Source organism: Acromyrmex echinatior, chromosome 2 (genome assembly GCF_024713525.1).
Source record: "Acromyrmex echinatior isolate Ae372 chromosome 2, ASM2471352v2, whole genome shotgun sequence".
NCBI classification, from domain to species: domain Eukaryota; kingdom Metazoa; phylum Arthropoda; class Insecta; order Hymenoptera; family Formicidae; genus Acromyrmex; species Acromyrmex echinatior.
The window spans coordinates 24,071,069-24,089,702 of NC_141853.1; the positions used below are offsets into that span (position 1 = coordinate 24,071,069).

At 42.7% G+C, this 18,634-nt stretch overlaps 1 protein-coding gene across 7 annotated transcripts in view; it reads left to right on the forward strand.

The window, feature by feature from the left end:
• LOC147910662 (uncharacterized) overlaps positions 1 to 18,634 on the forward strand; it is a 446,179-nt gene that overhangs the window by 353,292 nt on the left and 74,253 nt on the right. The gene's annotated exons all lie outside the window — the stretch shown is intronic.

Below are 18,634 nucleotides of genomic sequence, written 5' to 3' on the forward strand. Positions count from 1 at the left end.
CCCTGCCTCTCGTCTTCTTATTATTCGAAATAGACGACGAAACCGCAGCGGGTGCACCGTTATACCTCGTATCGGTCGAACGACGCTTCCGAGTTTGTCCACCAAACCATAGTAGGATTGGTATCGTTAGCCGACCGCAGTAAGTCACCGGTCGCCGGCAAGTCGGAATCGCGATGCTGAATGGAGAAGCGGAGAAGGAAAACGTGATATTTATCGTGCATGTCGGGATTAAAGTCCTCGTGGAATGCTGACTACGGTTAAGTGGATTACGTATCTGCCTCATGTACAGCGACCAAGTACTCTACATTTTTCTGATCTCAACTAAGGTCATCGGAGCTTCTCTTTTTCCACCGAACAAGTCCTTCCCTTCAAAGTAGAATTACTAAATCCGATGTTTTAATTTTTAAACGAACAAACGTTCTTTTTACCGTAATACCTAACAAATGTAATTTTTGGAATAAAAGGTACATATCTAAAATTTGACGTTTTACGAGACAATTCATATAGTACGTTTTATAGTTTTTATATACAAAAAAAAAACCGATTTTGCTGAAGTATCTAAAATTTTATTACATACAAGTCTCTGAAAATAACTTTGTTTTGGATGAAATTAATTATAGAAAGTTATAAATATAATAACCGGAATTTTGATTGATATGATCAGAATCTATTGGGTCATTCGTTCTCAACCAGAAATCTTTTTGTGCATGTATGAGAAAACTTGTTTAATTCTGATTGTGAGATGTTTTACTTATGAACGAGGTATTTTACAAGTCAAAGCTTACTGCGAAACGATTTCAAGACGAGATAAAAAAAACAGAACTGACAAGATAATTGATACTGTGGGACATGGACCGACAGTGATTGCGCAAGTGCGTCGGCTACGTCTCTAGCGACGAGGGTGAATAATCGATTAATCGATTGTACATTCGTCGATGCCGAGGAGATAGCTGTGGACAGCTGGACGAAGAGGCAGAGACGTATGTAACAGAGCGGAAGGGAAAGAGAAAGAGAAAAGAAGGGAAAGGAGCAGGCACATCTCGCGGTATTCGAGCACGTCCTAACAATTAGCCTGAGAACGAACGAGCGAGCTAGCGATTTGTCGCGCGAGATTTATGGCTTCATACATCGAGAGAGGGCCTTCCCTTCTCTCTCCCCTGATCCTTCGTCTACCTTCGCTCTTCAGGAGATCCGTTTCTGCGGTACAGAGAACCTACGCTCCGAAGAAGCGTATCTCCATTCCCGTGACTCTTCGCATGAGCTCCCGCATGTGCGGCTTCGACGTCGAAAGCCCTCTCGCATCTCGACGAATTCTCAGCCGCGAGATCTGCTGCGAGATCCCCGGCGTATGTACTGAGAAATCCTCCTCTCAACCGTGATCTACCGGAATGCCTGAGAAAGGAGGCTCGCTTCCGGTTTGCCGTTTTGCGAGGAAGTGCCGAGACCTCACAGATGCGGGTCGAAGTGACCTCAGAAGCAATATCTTAGGCTATGTTACATATTAGGATAAACTCGGGTAAGATGATCATAGTTTCTAAAAATACGAAAAGCCACTACTTTTATTTTTGTTATGCTGAAAATAATATTGACGAGAAACTTGCGAAACCCATAGCCTTGATCGTGACAACACCAATCTAATCTGCGTTTCTCCTCACCGTCGATACACCTATGCAATCCACGGAAATTATCCTTCCCTTATTTGCAGCGCTCTTAATATCTGTATATTACCGACACTTACGTCTCTTTATTTATCCACGATAATAGGAGCGAGTGAGAGCGACGAAATCCGCGAGAAAAATCGGTGTCGCGGTGGATTTACGCCGTGGCGGCGCGTGTACGTGGCGAATTCTCTTACGATCTCAGGTTACAGAGATGAACGCGAGATACAGAATGGTGCAGGAACAAGTGTAAAGACCGCCGTAAAACGTAGTAATTATGCGATAGCGCGGCATCTACAACGCTGTATTTTATATCATCACGCGTGCGGGCAGACGCGCTCGCGACAAGTCTCTTTCGCAAGCGAGTATGAACTATGCGAAGGTGACACATTCAATGGCTTGAAATTCAGTGTTACAAAAACAGTGGTATTTATCAACATCAAGTAATTTATTTATGAAAAGATTCTTCTCCCCCTCTTCCATGGCAATGATCAACCAATTGGAATTGCGTTGGCTTGATTGATTCCGTGGCTAGCGCGACGACGAGTGTTGAATCCGTAAAAACGCGAGTGGCGCGTTATAGCCGCGCTCGCACTCGTAAGATGTACGCGCGAGGAGGAGGAGGAGGAGACGCAGACGATCGCGAGAAAGCAGGAAGGTCGCGTGGAGTCGAGGAAGAGAACCTAGCGGTCGAGACCCCGTAGGAATGCAACGGCGGCTCGAATTAATAGATCGAGGGACCCAGGCGAATTTATCCGCTTCGCGGCGGCGAGCTTAAAAGCGGCGCGGGTCCCCTTTGCATCTCGATCTCCGCGGCGCTGCGCGGAGTCCAGAGACGCAGAGGCCCGTATGGCCGTATCGCGGACCCCGCACGCTCACACGCAACGCATCGCAAGGCCCCGCGAAGGTGAGACGGAATTATACGGCGAATATAGGAGAGAAGGAAGGGAGAAACGAGTACGAGACGGCGCTGACGCGTTAAAGTCGAGAGCAAACTGGGATATGCCTGCGTACATGTACTGTGTTTCTTTGGAGACAGGAAAGAACCCGACTTGGTTCACGTCGCACTCTTCTTTATAGAGTCTTGACCTTCCTCTATTCAGGATTGGTACGCTCAGAGGACACGCATGCGACGCTTACCGACGACGAATGGATAACGGGAGATAACGTGAAGATGGATAGATGGATAGTTGGATGGATGGATGGCGCGTCGGAAGTTACACCAGAGTCACGCGTCGTCTTTGAATCTTGCTTGTTGGTAGAAGAATTAGGAAATTAAAGAAAATTGATGCATCAATGCTCAAAATGATATCATCGATTTTATATCCTTGTGTATATTCTGAAAGGATATAAAGAAACACACATTTAGAGATCATGATTTTTGAGTTATTACTATCTCATCAAAAGTGAACAAAAGTGAATATATAACTTAATTTTATAAAAACTCGTCACAACTTAAAAAGGGTGATTTTTGAAGATTTTGTGAAATAAAAATTGTAAAAATATTTGATTATGTTAAGAATATATTTTTGCTGATATTATTTGATAAATTATCAATTTCCTGTCAAATTAAAAAATAATTTTTTTCTTTTTTCTGAGAAACTTAAATTTTTGAGTTAACCACTTTTTAATTAAGGGAGCGATATATTGAGAGATATATAATTTAATGGAATATTTGGAATTAATTGAGTGTTGCACGCTTTATAAAAAGATGTACGTGGAGATGGCACATTGTATTTTAAAAGATGTCGTTGGATTTGTATTCAACATTCCAAAATATAAATATTGCGTTTGGAAATGGAAGAGATATACTTGAGACAATGACAGAAATTGGCCTGAATCGGCAACGGAACAATGGGGAAAATATGCGACTTGTTAAATAGACCATATAATCGATAACATATACATGAAACATGTAGCAACGCGTTTTTCATTAATCGTTCGACTCGACGAGATCATAAGCAAAACTTGATATGAGGATCCAGCGTATCATCTGTTCGAGTTCACTACGAGGTCATTCGGAACGACGAAAGCGACAAGGACGAGTCCGTACAAGCGAAGACGTCCGGGACATTAGCTATCGAATCGTTGCTACGTGTAAGAAATACTTAAACGTCGGCCACTCGGCGAACGGACGCGAAGGAGAAACCGTTGGCCGGGTCGTGGTTTTATCAGAGCGATATGTCAGCGCGTGACAGCGTGGTGTGTAGACATCGGTCACCGTGCGAGCCGCATTTCTCACCTCTTAGAGCTTAGGCAGGCAAAAGAACGTCGCCGACGATGCCATGTCGAATCGCTTGATTAAATTACACCATTTTTCACGGCCTCATTCCCGCCTCATGACCCCGCACCAATCTCGACCGACTGACCGCCCACTCCGCGATCTTATATCGAGGCAGCAGCATCCTCCGAATAACTATGATTTCCGTTACCTAATCGCCGTGGGGACGTTGCGGTTTCATTCCGTCGGTTATATACGATGACAGCATTTCATTTCTGCGAAATCGAATAGGAGATAAGAGGAAGACGACGACGATGGGGACGGTGTGGATATCATTAGGTGCGTGTCATACTAGATATATGTGTAGTCAGGGAAATAAAAAAAGTAAAAGACGACGGAGGGAAGAGATGAAATAATCCGCGGCGAAATCTCAGTCGTGGAAATCGCGAGGTGTATTAATATAAAAGATAACGTCGAGCACACACGCGGCTCATCCGTCCCGGGTGAGAGAGAGGGCGGTTTCCGCACTTTGAACCTAGGCGGTCAATATCTCTTCCGTCTCGATCCCGTTTGAAACACTAGACGGCCCGGCTGCGTAGCATTGAGTAATGCGGTGCGGAGTGGCGGTAATGAGGGGCATTAATTTACAATGAAAATGTCCCTACGTGGACCGTGTTATTCGAGAGTGCGTAGGGAGTGAAGGGCGTGTGTGCGATAGCACCGCGATAGCTGGCCAATATTAATAGCGGCCTTTCATTGTTCTACGATATATCGGACCACGCGAGAAAAAGACCCAGGATCCGACTTCGTCTCGCTGTCTTCTCTTCTTCGTCCAGTCGGACCCACGAAATTCTCGACGTAGATCTTGGCCTCTATTAAGATTACTGGCGACATTATTACCTACCTGTCGCGGTGAGATTTTTCCATGTCAACTAACAAGCTGTGATTGTCTCGCATGATGTTTCTATCTTACTCTTCGATCGTATGTATAAGACTATTCTTAATTAGATATAGAGAGAGATGTTCATGGAATTAACTTTTGATAGTGTAGAATGATACAATTTCAAATATGATATAATTCTGAATGTAATAAAATTTGACTTTATCTTTAAAGGTTTTTCAAGTGTAGTAATCCTAATTGTATGAGAGATAATAAAAGATAAAGAAAGGGAGAGCATTATAAAATACTATTTTGTTTTATTAAAATATCAATAGATATTCATGTGACATAATTATTCTTGATACAAGTTTTTTACAAAGTGATATTATAGGAGTTCTTCGGGTAGAACGAATGTAAAATAAATGACCAGTTATTGGACATAACCCAATTAGACGAAATGATAAAAATTTTCAAGTTTTCAATGATTTGTACGATTTTAAATAAATTAGTTATTAAATTTTTATGCACAACCAAATTTAAAGTCGTACATATTATTAAAAGCTTCAAATCATTGGATTCCAATTTCATTTAGAATTATTGTACCATGTTCGAAATTGTATCACCTCATCCAAAATCTGTTTCTACTCTGTTTTTAACGTTTCGATTATCAGATCATAATATTAATATAAGATTTTTCTCGTTAATCCCCTGATGCAAGAATGTCCTGAATTCGGCGACGAGCATACAATCTCCGCGCGCTCGACGGCTGTGTAATTAACGAGCACGCGCGGGTGTGCATATAATTCCGCCGTCGGTCGCGCGTCGGGCATTCACGTACCGAGCGATACTCTTCGCTACATGGATCACCACCCCTTTTGGACCCCTCGATCTCTCGTCTCTCGCGCTTCTTTCCTTTCGTCGGCGTCGGCGAGAAATGCGCGCGCCTGGTATACATATACCTTATACTTGGCCCCGCTCCATACAAATAACATGAGAAAGAGGGCGGCCGCGCCGCGCGGCGAAGCCGAGGGATTTGGCACGACTCGGTCTCGCCTCTAAATTAGTAATTGCAGCCTCCGTGACGTGGTGAGCGCACGGATAAAAAGCGGCTGTAATGCCCGGCGATACGGAGGTCACGAACCGGGCTAAAGTGAATACTTACCCGTTGCTTCCTCGCAGAAACTCGCGCACACGCTCGGCCCGGCTAGCCACGGCCGTGTACTTCGTGTACGTGTGCTTCGTGTGTATGTACGCGAACGCGCCCGTGTCAGGCGAACGAGCGAGCCAAAGAGGGGGCGTAATCCGCGGCGACGTGTATTCCCACGTCGTGCTTTCTCCGGTGCGAGCGAGTAGAACGCCTCGTGAATCGACCGGGTTCGGCCTGTGCTCACAATCAGTGCTGCGCTCGCCGGTAATCCACGGCCCTCTGCTTCCGAGGCCCGATCGTCACGATCGATCGATCGATCGATCGATCGATCGATCCATCCATCGATCTGCACCGATCGCCCGCCCGACCTCGCTCCGCCGCACCGTGCCATACGAGGTCAGCAGGTAGATCGGCTGAGGCTATTATAACGAGACCGGGTGAGAGAATTTCACGGCTTCTCTCTCTCTCTCTCTCTCTCTCTCTCTCTCTCTCTCTCTCTCGATTATCAGACGTTGGATGTATATACCTTCGTGTTTTCACATGTTTCAACTAGAGACATACCACAAAACCCGAAGCCTGGCCAAAGCTTGACCTGACCTCGCGGAGATAATAGTTTCCTATTCTTAGATTTATATTCATAAATCTTATTCTTCCAATATAATAACGTTGCGCAATAAAAGACGCCAAGTCTATCGCGTCATCTTCGGTCAGAGATTCTTTAACGAGTTTGGAGTAAATTTTTCAAATGATTAGTTATATCTGTATCTCTTTTGATAATAATTATTATTTTTAAAAAACATACAGAATTCTGACAAACGTCAGCGACACGATATTCATGTTGTATATTTGTATATTAAATTATATTGCTCACCCACGACATTAATAAAAGTGACGACTCGTGTACATCATTCCATTAAACATCTTTCTTTCACGTTCTCTTTTCGCGGTAATCCCGAATGCGTAATTACGTTTCGTAGAATTTTTTCCGCGTGAAAAAATTCTGCCGCGACTCGATCAAACTAGTCTTTGCCCGTGGGCCGAGGTAAATTCATGTAATAAAAGATTACAGGGCCCGCGCATGATCGCCATCTCGATTACAATTTATGCCTGAGTTTACATCAAGCGTTAAACCTTAAAAGTCCGCACGTGCACGATCGTCTAGGCATCGAAAGAAAAGTCAAGTGTTAATTAACTCTGCGTCAAGGAGATCCCCGCTCGGCCGGCACGAGCGGAATGCGGCACTGTTCCGATGTTAGCCGAACAGATCTGGAAGTATCATTAACGGGAATGCAAATCTGGACTTAGGCCTCGTGGTATGTGCATTACCGTGCCGCGTAGACGTCACCGGCGATTTTCCAATCCGGTTTTATTGCGACTTTCAACGAAACGCCCGGATCCCCCTCCACTCGTCACAATCCTCTTCTCGCTAAGTAGCGTCCGACAACATTAATCGGAACATCACGTAGCACGAGTAAGAATTTTCTTGGTGTGATGCCGGTCGTCCCTGGAAAAAAAAATACCGCTGGTGCAATCAACTGGAGAAGCCATGAAGCGCCTGTGCGACGCGCAAACGATCTGTCGTGACATTGTGAGTCCTGATTTTTTTAATTCCTGCACGACGACGACACCTTCGGCAGAATTTCACGCCTTCGACTAAGGCGATGATGTAAATTATTGCGGCTGTTATCGACACGACGTATCTCTAATCACCTTGGTGCGAATATTATTAATTGCTGGAAAATTGTTCGTAAATGATGAGCGTTTGGCAATTGGTCGACGCGATAGATGCTTTTATGCGATTATAGGGCTTGAGATATTTATATATTGTATGCTCTCTTGCACATATACAATAAGGCAAGTAAGTGCGTTTTAAAAGCGAAAGAATGTCTTAAGAGCGCAGATGAATGCGGTATTTACGTACGTGAAATCTGCTACTATTCTTGACTATACTTAAGAAAAACGAAATAATTCATTAAATATTATTAGATACCGCATACACACACAAAATCCAACCTTGAGACCGGAATTGAGACTCCTTTATTTATTTGTATTATTATTCATATAAATCAATCTAAGTCACTTATTATTAATTACTTATTTTCTAATTAAGTATCATTAGTTGTTCATTGTTTATAATTTTTTAACATTTATAATTAATTGTTTATTATACAATATATGTTTACGATTACTACATTAATCTCACTATATTCTAGCTATCCGCCAGAAAGTACTCATTACAATTATCAAGATGAATAGTTGCTATCTATTTCGAATTGATAATTGAGTAAATATCCATTATTATCAATTTAATTATTAATACTTTTAATATATTAGTAAGACACGTTTTCACGTACAAGTGGCTCGTACAGTGTACGAGTCGGGGCACTGCGATACGCACAATCTCGCCCCTTCTCGCGCTCTAGCCTAAATCAGGCTTGAAAGCGCGAGGCGAGAGAGAGCGGCGCAACACAGGTTGGGAGGGATCGGTACGTCAGGTTCGCACGCGGGTATACGTTTTAAAGCAACGAGTTGCCCCGTCAAAAGCGGCAACGAGCGAGGCGAGGGCGGCGAGGGCCGATTTCAATAAGCGAGCCCGTGTGGGGCTCACCTTTTATTTATTTTCCGTAGCCCACGGAGAGAGAAGCCGCCTCCTCTCGTTGCTCCGCCCGAGCTCCTCTTGCCGACCGCGACGGGCCGAGAAAGGGCCCGGGTGATGCGCGCAGGGCGAAAGGGTGAGAGGGCGAGAGGGCGAGAGGACGCGGGGACCGAACGAGGGGCATACACATCGCGTTATAACGCGGACACCTTACCATTACCGCGTCGTTCGTGTATTAGATGCCGAGGCGAGACCGTGCAAAGCAACGGAGAAACGGGACTAAGTACGCCCTCGCTGCCGTACGGCGTACGAGATGCCAGGCCGCGCGTCTGCATCGTGTATGAAAGAGAGAAAGACTGATCAGGGGAACGTCTCCGTACTTGAGTAGTTTGATTCGAAGGTTGCATTGTAAGTCAAGTTCTGAAAACAGTCGCTGTTAGTCTAGCCTCGCGGATATTACTTTTTACACTCTGCTGTACGCTGGATGCAATTCTCGGAGGAGGCAGTTTTGTTACAGATCGATCAGAATCTGTAACTATCCTATTTTATCTTTCGATCTTATTTTCAATTTATTTATAAATGGAGCATGAAATGAAAAGCGTTCGCTCAACGCGTTGTTGGAAGCTTCTCTTTGGGGTGATGATCGCGATGCAACAAGGTCGCCATAGACACGACCTCGTCCCGAAGAGTCAGTATTATGGAACGAATCGATCCCGGCTGAATTTTCCCAGCTGGTACGATCGAAAATTCAATCTGCCGCGATCGGGTCGACAGATCGTTGCAAGGGAATCATTGGGAGGAAATCGCTGGACCATTATCGAGCTCGTTTCTCACCTCGTTCGTGCCGTTGCTCGTTCGCGCGAGCAGGAAACCGTGCTGCTGAGGCGGACAAAAGCGCGTTCGAGATTCCAATTCGGTCGTGCCCTCGTGCCTCGCCACGAATTATAGCGGACGGCGTGCCCTTTTGCACGCCTGCCGATGCGATGTGCCGTCGACGCCGCGGCGTGCCTCGCGAAAACGACCGTGGAACGGCTTAACCTTTCGCGCCTCTCGCGTGGTGAATCCAGTTCAAGAGGCCCCGTATATACAACGGGCGAGTATCACGAACGGGGAAGGGAAGGAGGCCTCTTTTTCCCTCATCCTGCACGCCCCTTCAATTGCCGTGGGGCCCGAGGGATGATCCTCTCGCACCTTCGGTAACGCGCCTGCGATTTCGCCCGGCTCGGCATGAACCGGCGCGATCGCTTTATTTTAATGCCCGCCAGGTACTTCGCCGAGACAGGTAATAATCAAATTCAGCCGATGGAAAGAAACAAAATTAATCTTCGCGGCTGCCGCGAACCCCACGTCCCGCGTTTGCATTTGTTTTCACGCAAATTGTGCAGACTATTAATTTGCGGGGACGTGGTAATTTCTGTTCTGTCGTAACGCGCCAGAGAGGAATCGTCGTATATATAGCGCGCCAAGTTGATATTATAGATTTCTAATTCTTCTCGCATCGGAATTCTCACAGCGAGAGAGAGTCGAGTCGAGTCGAGTCGAGTCGAGGCGTTTGCGGTTTCCTGAATTGATTTTCGAGTTAGCTGTCGGCACGTATCGTATAACAGTTGTAATATCGTTGTTACATCAGTCCCACAGACCTGATTGAGCGCTTAACTAGAGAAACCGCCCGCGGGCGATACATTATAAGGCTATTCATTTGCATGGCGGCTAACCGCTCCGCTACTCCCCTTGTCGCAATTCATCCGTCTGCCCCCCAGCCGAGAGAAAAATGGTAATCCTCGTGAAATATCACGCGATATTAATCTACCAAGACGATCATTGCCAATCTATCAATAATTTCACAGTGTAATAAGCGCAAGTGAATGCGCGACCAATTATTACTGGATCATCGATAAATTCTTTTTATTGTGTGTTAAATATATCTCTTCGATTGGCATCTTAATCGCTCTGTAAATATCGCTAACCACAATATTTTAATATTTAATTTATCGTCTCAACCATGTAAAGAAATATCAATTGAGAGTCGTGGTTTGCGCAATATGCACCGCTATACCTCTTGCTCGTCTCGATAAATTACACCCCGTCGTTCTCTCAAACACCTCGTTTACTCTATGTACGAGAATCACCGGCAAAATTACCTTCGGGATCGATGAAACTACGATAACATCGCGTAACCCTCTCTATATGCCGCGTCCTTTGACAGAATTCGTAGAGGACGCGCGCTGGCGGTTAGGATACCAGGAGGTCAAAGGTCGTAGTTGATCCGCGACTCGCGCGTTAGTGCGACGCAACGGTAATCTTTTTAATTGCCCACGGTAAATCACAGATTGGAATCGCGGACTCGCGGAAATTCCACGCGTAAGCGGGAAACATCGCAATAACTCTCTCCCGATCCGGAGGAAAATGTATACGAATGTCGTATATTTGCTTCTTCGATAAAAGCTCGTAATTGATTGTTGTGTAGTTTTTATTTAAGAAGAAAAAAAGAATTTAATGCGCGAAATATTTATTTTGCAAATATAGATCACGCGTCCGTGTTAAATCATTTTCGCGAGCAACAGGTGCGTAATAACTCCCTACATCTGTTGTACCGGAAAATTCGTTAAACGCACGCGGGGTGCACCAGGGTTGAGAGACTTTAGCGAAGGTTGGAGGTGTCGGACGCCGTAGGGGGCCTTGAGCCTAGCCGGTGCTACATCATCCGCGGGGACAGCGTATCCACTTGTTAGCGAAGCGGGCACAGCCACTGCCTACAAATACGTTTCCGCCGTGATAAATGGACTGCAACTCTCGAAATACGAAGGCATTCCTACTCCGGGCGTTGCTTGATTAATGAACTACGGGATTTCTACGGTAAGTTTGCGCGCCGGTCGATCGACCTCTCGGATTCCCTCAGCCATGGAACATCCATGACGTGCTGCCTCTCCCCGCGCGAACTGAAGAGACTATTTGCCATGTCACTTCCGGATTATCAATTAAATGCAAATCTGATCGATTTTACTAAAATAACTTCTAGAATAATAATATATACGAACCGTGTTAGAAGGTCCGCGTAAAAAAAAAGTATAGAAAATCTGTAAAGCATTTAATAAAATTTTTCCAAGTCTTCGAAATAAGGATCTAAGTATATATGAAAGAACGATTTTGCTGAAGTACTTAAAGAATTAGATAGATACAGGTTTGAAAATAATTTTGTTGAACCATCAAAATAAGTATATAGAAAACTCAAGCATAGTGGATAATACTTGAAAAAGTTTGATGTTCTAACAACCAGGTTGAGCGTCTTCCATAATTATTTTGATAGTCCAACAAAATTATTTTCAAACCTGTAGTTAGCTAAATATTTAGATACTTCCACAAAAATCTTTTTTCGTAAATTATAAATCACAAACGTTACAAGTCTTGTCCGTCGTGAATTACAAAATGGCTGCGTACATTATTAAAAATTATTATTACGTGAATAAAAATGTATAAATATAATTACATGCTAATAAAAATCTGAGATATAACTTCTATCTCCCGTGAAAAGAATAGCTGTACAAACATCTTGCCGCGCGCGTCGGGGGTTAATTTTCCCGCGTTGGTACACACAAAGAAATTTGGCCTGTTCGTGAGCAGGGACCCCACCAGGAGCGTACGTTACGTTGCTCGGAAAGATCGGGCCCGTTCGTGAAGCCGAGTAAGCGTAACGATAAATCAATAGCGGGGGCCCCGCGGTATCCTCGGTGGTGCCCATAATAAATTCATGAATTGTAAAACTGCTGCTCTCGCGCGGGACGAACCGTGGCGTATTGGATTTATTGGTCGACCTGACCCCACTAAGACGCCTCGCTCGGGCCCCGTCTTCGGTGGGTGGAAGGGAAACCAGAGGTTTCGAGGGGGCCTACGAGTGGCACGGGAGAGGTTTAAACCGATGACGAGGGCTGGGAGGCTGCAGGGGCGGTGGACAAAGGGTAGAGAGAGGCCGCGGGTGATATATGAACGAGTTAACGGGTCGCTATCGATCATCAGTGTTACCAAATAATTTTCAATTATCATCTATAAATCGAACAAGAGATGCTGGCGCGTATATAGGTATACTATACGTGCCGTTGACTCATCATCGCTCAATTGCACGTCAACGGATAGATACAGAAGTGACTGGTTAATATCGATTGCCGAAGCGCGATGATCCACGATGACATTTAAAGGTTTCCAGATCTGATACTCGGATAGTGATCGATTGTATACGTGAGATTTCGTCGGATTTAAATCGCGAACCTTTTTCATGGGATTTATGTTCAGAGCGTACAAAGTGCGCAGATTCAGTGCACTAAATGCAATAAACGCATTATATGATATATGTAGTTCATATCGTAACACTGATAATATATGTAGAAAGATTGTAATTATTATTTATCATTTCATATACACATTTACCATTCTTATTCCTTAATAAAACTTTATAAACACATTTTATAAGTTATTGTGTCATTATACGTCTTATTTATATGCATTCTTTGTAAATTTTTCAAGAGCCTTATATACCCCCACCCCTTCCCTTCCTCTATGAATAATAATATATCCCATTCATATGGATATACGGCAAAAATACAAGGATTTTAAAAAGTTTATTTTTTAATATGAAAAATAAATATTTCGGATTTCTAATATTTTTTTCATAGTAATAGATAGTACAATAATTTATTAGTACAAGTATTTTATTGAAATTTTTTGCATTACATATGTACTAAATTTACCGATGATAATTGTGGTATTAAGAAAGTAATAGCCGGACAATTTTTAAATGATAGATCCTATAGATATAGTGTCATTTGTCTGTGTTCGTTTATCAATCTTTTGATTTTCTCTGGAAAATACGCCGGTAGATGAGCGTAAATTAAGCGATATTAAGAACTCTCGCGCAAACTCACAGTCATCCGTTCGTTTTACATAACGCGTGAAACCAGGTGCGAGTAGTAGGTGGCAAATTGTGAAGTACGGCGTGAGCCGGGAGCAAAGACTGAAAAATTACGACTGGCGTATGTAAATACTAGAAAACCACGATGTCGCTCCCTTATCTCGCTATCTCCATATTTCCTCGCACGAGTTCGCGCTCGCAGCAAATATCATTTCGCTATTATGCGGACGCCATTCGGCGGAGACCGTATGGAATGGCGTACCATCGCGGTTGTGCCCTCCCTCCCCCCCTCCCCTCGCAACCATCCCTCTTACAAGAGCTGGCGCGAAACCCCACGGGGGCCCCGCGTGCCGGCGAAGATTATTGCTACATGCACGGGCAGTTAGAAGTGGTTTAGCGATAATTTAAACGCGCTAAATCAGAAACGCATTTACGAGATTGGCGTGAAATTTATAAATTAGCCCGGCTGGCAGATTTGTGGCTGGTATTTATACATTTGTGCCGCCATGGGGCCTCAGTCGGGTTCCGATGCCCTGCTGGCAATGGAAAACCTCCGGCGCGCGGTCTCCGGTGATTTACATCAAAACACAGGGCGACGTTCCCCCCCCCCCTCTCCCCCCTGCGCGGGTACGAAAATGGTAAGTCCGCGATGAAAACGGAATTTCCTTGTGTTCGCGATGCCGCGCGCCGGCGAGATCCACAGCGTATTAATCGTCAGCGGGGGACGAAGTGCGATCCACGACGGTGGATAAAATACGGTGGAACGAGCCGGCGACAAACTACCGAGGTACCGGACTATAATCGATTGCTTTGCGCTTTTTGCGAATCGTGAGAAGCATCCCGCGCACAGCCGGAGAGCGATTACGCCGCTACGCGATTATTTAATGCTTGTAATCTCATGATTTATTTATTATGCGTCTATTGCGCGCGAGCGATATTATTATTTCTCGAGAAGATTTCTCAAGAGTAATGATCGATCGCTTTATGACATCCTTGATATTTATACAAACATTGTTCGTAGCTAAGCCGCGCTTCGAACGTAAGCGCTGCTACTTTACAAGATCGTAGCGTTTTCTCGCGAGGATTAAACGAACGGCGTTCATTTTTCAAATTAATTACTGATTCCGAGCGTCGGAGTAGAATTGCGCGGTATTCCGCGTTAAAACATCGGTTTGTAAAGCCGGACCGCGCTTTCACAATCGCACGGTACACAATCCTTGCGAAATCTTGGCGTGAACCTTTCGGGTTAATTGAGCGTTATTATATTGCGGCTTGTCGCGAGATGACACGCCGGACGCGCAATCGTTGTGCAAATCGTCTCCAACGGCGAGCCGGATTCTCTTGGCATTAAACGCTCGGTCGGCAAGTAAAAAAAAAACCGCGTGCGTAAGTGGCTTGTAAATTGACCCGTCGATTGGATCTATCCCCGCGCCGATAAGACGACCTCGAAGAACGACGCGGAAAAAACGAAACGTCGCTCGATGACAGCAAGATATATCGACGACGAGTACTATTCCTGTCATTACCATCATTTAATAGCTACGCTGACACTTTCCCGAATGCGGTCAATTCAATCTTTTTTACGTTGTGCATAAGTACAGACAGCGTGAAAAAAAAAAAAGATTGCTGGTTGTAATATCTCGACAGGTTCCACACAGAAAGTGCGCAATGTTAATCAGAATGATCTGACACTTTTCGAAACGCTTTAACCTTTAGAAGGCGAGGGATCTATTTTTAAACTCTTACAGCGTAAGATTTATTATAATTCATCATATTCCTTGCTTCAAAATATGACATTGCTTTAGAGTCACTGTAGTGGTTTCCCATCCGCTATGATAATGCCAAATTTAAATATTGACGATCTGTCTGCGGCAGTTCCATCTCCAAGAAGTTGATTCTTTACTTAAGTGCTTTAATTCTGTTCACCCTCGTTTTCAATTTACTTTAAAAATTAGAGATGATTCATTACATTTTTTGGAAAAAACGTGAAAATGAGGATTGAGAATGATCGATTACTTTTCAATTGATATCAAAAATCCATCTTTTCAGATAGATTCGTAAATTTTTACTCCAATCATCCTATCTCAGAAGAGAGGCATTATTTTTAATTTAGTAGACAGAGCATTATTATTATCTGATATCATTATGACTCACATATCATTATGATAATTTGATATTGATTATTAACACGATGTTAGACAATGACTATCTTTTTAAATTCATCTTTGATACAATCAGAAACAGAATTAAGAGCATTCAGAGAGAGAAAGCTTTGCCACAGAACGATTCGAAAAAAAACGATGAAAGAAATAATGCATTTTGGTTCCGTTCATTCCAAAGATGACTGGAAAATTTAAATAGCTTAATAAAAAAGATGTGAAAGTCTCCTTTTATAGTTCTAACAAACCAAATAAATATATAAAGGTACAAAAAAATCTACATCCACGCTTAAATAAAAACGTTGTATATAAAATTAAATATAACAATTGTGATACAATCTATGTTGGACAGACGGACAGAAAACTCAAAACCAGAATTGTTGAACATCACAACCATATTCGATGGAATACGTCTGCTCGTTCTGTAATTATCGATCATAGATTGCAATTGAACCATGAATTTGATTGGAACAATATCCAAATTTTGGACAAACAACCGTGCTATTATAAACGTCTAATGTCTGAGATGATAAATATCAAAAATAAAGTAGCACTCTGAATTTGCAAACCGACACATAGGGAACAAAGCCTATATCTCTATCATAAACAAAATTTGACATTATTTTTATCTTAGCCATTGTCAATCTGTCTAATTTCTTCTCAGAAAGTATTTGACTGCCTTACTGGTTACACGATTTTAAGTTCTAATATTTACTTCTTGACACACATATAATATATTTCTGTGAATGTGTACTAATTTATTTTCTCATATCATCATCAATGTTTCAATTGTTCTGACAAAGTTATTTGTATAAGAAAATGAAATTGGCGGCTGCCGGGTGAGTATTACACTTGGATAAAATTATTGCTCGCTTTAAACATTTGCAACATCATTTTCTTCTCTAGAATAACGAGAAATTTCAAACATTCGATCTGTAAATGTTTGCGAGTAGTCTTCTCAATTCTTTGTGTGATGTACATCCGTTTGAGTTTTTTAAATTTAAATTTAATATCAGAAATTCAAAATTAGAAATAATAGATCTAATATGAAAATAAATTGGCTTGAAAATTGTAAAAATAAATTTTCGTGAAACTAAAAAATATATTTTTGACATCAAAAAGTAATTATCCAAAAGTATATAAAACTTTGAAAACATATTTTGTTAATTCATAACACTATTATTAGGATATATAATTTCTACATACACATTGAACTTTTTTATTTTAGTTGAAAAGTAACTCTATAATTTAACTTAACATCCTCCTTTAATATTAAAAGTCCAGCAACAAGTATTGTATTAGTTATAAGTTAGATTTGTTTTTTTATAATTGAACTAGTGTACAGTTTTTTTCTACTTAAATTAAAGAAGTATAAATTTTATATTCAGCAAAGGAAAGTTCTAAGATGGTTTACACACATACACATATCCACACACACACACACACACACACACACACACACACACACACACACACACACACAAAATACACCAAAAGTTTATTAACGATAAGATCAAGCATAAAAATTACAACAAAATAGTACAGCGCTAAATGGAGCTTCCATTCTGTAAAAATTAATCATATAGTATTTGTAGAAGTAACATAACGCTGAGCATCCCAAACTTTGAGCATTAAGCATGCGTTCTGTCGTAGAATACAAATAAGACAATTATTATCTAAGATATGCCGCGTTCCTTCTTTCTTTTACTCGTCGTGTCCTTAAATCTCTCACCCATCGAGAACAACGCTGGCGATCTTCGCGCAACCGTAGGAGACCGTATGACAAACTTCACGAATGTTTCATGTGCGTCAACGGGGCACGTGCTTTCGTGGGATCTCAAAACAAACGCGTTTAAACACGATGTTGCGGATGTTCATTATAAAGCCTGGTACTCCCGGCATGGGGTCCCCGCGGAGTCGACACCCATCCAGACTTTGTATTTAATTTCTCTTTAAGCTGGACTTACGGGACTAATGAGACACGCGCTAAAGTTACCGGAAGTGGGCACGGCGAATTTATTAATCGGTCTTCCCGCTCCCACTTGTTGCCCCTTTCTCTCTTGCCTCGCGACTTCTCCGTTTTCTCTCCTTGTTTCTCTACGTAAACCTCTACGAGACTGTCGTCGTTCTCGGTGGAAAAAAGCGCTGGGAACACGAGCCTCGTGACTTGGCACGAGCGCGCATCTCACCGTTTCCTTCGTTGTCGGAAACTCACAACATAAACACGTAGCAAGACCTGATTAAGTCTTGAAAAAATTAAAGACAAGGTAAAAGTCTATTGGCAGTTTACAATTAATATTTAAATATTTTTATTGCTAAAAATTAAGAACTATTACGTTAATATAACTTTTCGAGATTTACGTAATAGAATTTATTCTTTTTCCTTCAAGCCGTTTTATCCTCCTTAACTTAAAATTGATTAAATTGGAATATGGATAAAGTGTAGATTATTAAAATCGATATTTTTTATTTATTTAAATTTTTTCATCCTCTGCAGCTGACATGAATCTATATCATTTTATTATACCTCTGGAGTTGTCCACCTTCGATGAGTCAGCTCTCTAAATTGCTACAATAATGTCACTAACTGTGTTACAGATTTTGGCATCAGCTTCGCAGGGTTAAAGATTTTAGTTCGATAATTTCGATCAAATATCATTTCCAATCTTCATTATTTCTTACATCATAAGAACAGTGCTTTGAGAGCCGCTGCTGGTGTTCGGTGAAGCGTTACGAATCATAAAGCGGGCATATAAATGGGCGAGGTGTGCGTACGCCCGATACCGTCTGTCTGTCTGCTCGCCAATACTGATCTCTTGGCACGATTCCCATGATGCCGGGACCGTTACGCGCGCGAATCGGAGGGATAAATTAGATTGATATTGAGCTAAACTCGGGCGAGATAACCGAGACCCCCGCTATCATCCAGGCAGGCCTCGTCTCGGGACGAGATCATGTGCGATCTCTCGCGATCCACACCTGCTGTTTCGTAGGAATGCGCGTACTCGATGGGATTCTATAATCTTCTCACGATACGCATGTAACTATCGAGGGGGAGTGGTGTACGTCT